A 3,821-nucleotide genomic window follows, 5' to 3' on the forward strand; every position below is an offset into this window, starting at 1 on the left:
AGTAAATGGACACGTTGGACACATCTGCCTTGTAGCTAGAACTCTGTATATGGAAATGTTGCACTACTCTGCCATGTAGCTAGCTCTCTCTATAGAGACAAGTTGGACTCATCTGCCTTGTAGCTAGAACTCTGTTTATGGAAATGTTGCACTACCCTGCCATGTGCTTAGCTCTCTGTATATGGACATTTTGGACTCGTGTGCCATGTAGCTACCTCCCTGTCCATGGATATGTTGCACTGATTTGATAAGTATGTAACTCTCTGTATATGAACGTATTGGACTTTTCTTCCAGGAAGCTAGCTCTCAGAATATGGACACGTTGGACACATATGCCATGTACCTGGTACTCTGTATATGGAAATGTTGAAATATTCTGTGATGTAGCTAGCTCTCTGAATATAGACAAGTTGGACTCATCTGCCATGTAGCTAGAACTCTGTATATGGAAATGTTGCACTACACTGCAATGTGGCTAGTTCTCTGTATATGGACATTTTGGACTCGTATGCCATGTAGCTAGCTCTCTGTACATGGATAGGTTGGACTGATCTGCCAAGTATGTAGCTCTCTGTATATGGACATATTGGACATGACTGCCGTGTAGGTGGCTCTCAGTATATGGGCACGTTGGACACATCTGCCATGTAGCTACTAGCATGAATATGGATATGTTGGACTACTCTGTCATGTAGCTACCTCTCAGTAAATGAACACTTTGGTCACACCTGCCATGTAGCTAGAACTCTGTATAAGGAAATGCTGCACTATTCTGCCATGTAGCTAACTCTCTGTAAATAGACAAGTTGGACTCATCTGCCTTGTAGCTAGAACTCTGAATTTGTTAATGTAGCACTACCCTGCCATGTGGCTAGCTCTATGTATATGGACATTTTGGACTCATCTGCCATGTAGCTAGTACCCTGAATATGGACATTTTGGACTACTCTACCATGTAGCTAGCTCTCAGTATATGGACACGTTGGACACATGTGCCATTTAGCTAGGACAATTTATATGGAAATGATGCACTACTCTGCCATGTAGCTAGCTCTCTGTATATAGACAACTGGGACTCATCCGCCTTTTAGGTAGAACTCTGTATATGGAAATGTTGCACTACCCTGCCATGTAGCTAGCTCTCTGCATAGGGACATTTTGGACTCGTCTGCCATGTCCTAGCTCTCTGTACATGGATATGTTGGACTGCTCTGCCAAGTAGGTAGCTCTCGGTATGTGAACATGTTGGACTTGTCTGCCATATTGCTGGAAGTATATGGACACGTTTGACACATCTACCATGTAACTTGAACTCTGTATATGAAAATGTAGCACTACCCTGCCATGTGGCTAGCTCTATGTATATGGACATTTTAGACTCATCTGCCATGTAGCTAGTACCCTGAATATGGACATTTTGGACTACTCTGCCATGTAGCTAGCTCTCAGTATATGGACACGTTGGACACATGTGCCATGTAGCCAGAACACTTTATATGGAAATGATGCACTACTCTGCCATGTAGCTGACTCTCTGTATATAGACAACTGGGACTCATCTGCTTTTTAGCTAGAACTCTGTATATGGAAATGTTGCACTACCCTGCCATATAGCTATCTCTCTGTATATAAACAAGTTGGACTCATCTGCCTTGGAGCTAGAACTCAGAATATGGACATGTTACACTGATCTCAGAATTAGGTAACTCTCTCTATATGAGCATATTGGAATTGGCTGCCATGTACCTAGCTCTCAGTATTTGGACATGTTGGACTCATCTGCCATGTAGATAGAACTCTGTATATGGAAATGTTGCACTACCCTGCCATGTAGCTAGCTCTCTGTATAGAGACATTTTGGACTCGTCTGCCATGTCCTAGCTCTCTGTATATTGATATGTTGAACTGACCTGCCAAGTAGGTACCTCTCTGTATGTGAACATATTGGACTTGTATGCCTTGTATGTGTCTCTCAGTATATGGACCGGTTGCACATCTGCAATGTAGCTACTACACTGAATATGGACAAGTTGGTCTATTCTGATATGTAGCTAGCTCTCAGAATATGGACACCTTGGACACATGTGCCATGTAGCTAGAACTCTGTATATGAAAATGTAGCACTACTCTGCTATGTAGCTAGCTCTCTGTATATACACAAGTAGGACTCATCTGCCTTGTAGCTAGAACTCTGTATATGAAAATATTGCACTACCCTGCCATGTAGCTAGTTCTCTGTATATGGACATTTTGGATTCGTCTTCCTTGTAGCTAGCTCTCTGAGCATGGATATGTTGGAATGATCTGTCAAGTAGGTAGATCTCTGTATATGAACATATTACACTTGTCTGCAATGTAGGTAGCTCTCTGTGTATGAACACCTTTGACACTTCTGCCATATAGCTAAAATTCAGTATATAGAAATGTTGCACTACCCTGCCATATAGCTAGCTCTGTGTATATGGACATTTTGGACTCGTCTGCCATGTATCTAGCTCTGTGTACAAGGATATGTTGGACTGATCTGCCAAGTAGGTAGCTCTCTATATATGAACCTATTAGACTTGTGTGCCATGTAGAAGGCTCTCAGTATATGGACAAGTTGGACATATCTGACATGCAGCTAATACCCTGATTATGAACATGTTGGACACATATGCCATGTAGCTAGAACCCTGTATATGGAAATGTTGATCTATACTGCCATGTATCTATCTCTCTGTCTATGGACATTTTTGACTCCTCTGCCATGTAGCTATCTCTCTGTATATAGACAAATTGGACACATCTGCTTTCTAGCTAGAACTCTGTCCATGGATATGTTGGACTGATCTTCCAAGTAGGTAGCTATCTTTTTTTGAACATATTGGATTTATCTGCTATGTAGTTAGCGCTCAGAATTTGAACACATTGTACACATATGCCATGTAGCTAAAACTCTGTATATGGAAATGTTTCTCTATACTGGCATGTATCTATCTCTCTGTCTATGGACATTTTTTACTCCTCTGCCATGTAGATAGCTCTCTGTATATAGACAAATTGGACTCATCTTCCTTGTAGCTAGAACTCTGTCAATGGAAATGTTGCGCTATCTTGCCGTGTAGCTAGCTCTCTGTATATGGACATTTTCGAATCATCTGTCATTTTCCTAGCTCTTTGTACATGGTTATGTTTGACCGATCTGACAAGTAGGTAGATCGCTGTATATGAATATATTGGACTTGTATGCCATGTTTCTAAGCTCTCAGTATATGGACACGTTGGACACATCTGCCATGTTGCTAGAACTCTATATAATGAAATGTTGGTCTACACTGCTCTCTGTATATGGATATTTGGACTCGTCTTCTATGTAGCTAGCTCTCTGTACATGGATATGTTGGACTGATCTGCCGACTATGTAGCTCTCTATATGAACATAAAGGACTTGTCTGCCCTGTAGGTGGCTCTCAGTATATGGACATGTTGGACACATCTGCCATGTAGCGAGTACCCTTTATATGGACATGTTGGACTACTCTGCCATGTAGCTAGCTCTCAGGATATGGACACGTTGGACACATGTGCCATGTAGCTAGAACACTGTATATGGAAATGTTGCACTACTCTGCCATGTAGCTAGCTCTGTATATAGACAAGTTGGACTCATCTGTCTTTTAGCTAGAACTCTGTATATGGAAATGTTGCACTAAACTGCCATGTAGCTAGCTCTCTGTATGTGGATATTTTGGACTCTTCTGCCATGTTGCTAGCTCTCTGTACATGGATATGTTGGACTGATCTGCCAAGTAGGTAGCTCTCTGTATATGATCATATTG

The sequence above is a fragment of the Chrysochloris asiatica genome, unplaced genomic scaffold, assembly GCF_000296735.1.
Source record: "Chrysochloris asiatica unplaced genomic scaffold, ChrAsi1.0 scaffold00152, whole genome shotgun sequence".
NCBI lineage: Eukaryota > Metazoa > Chordata > Mammalia > Afrosoricida > Chrysochloridae > Chrysochloris > Chrysochloris asiatica.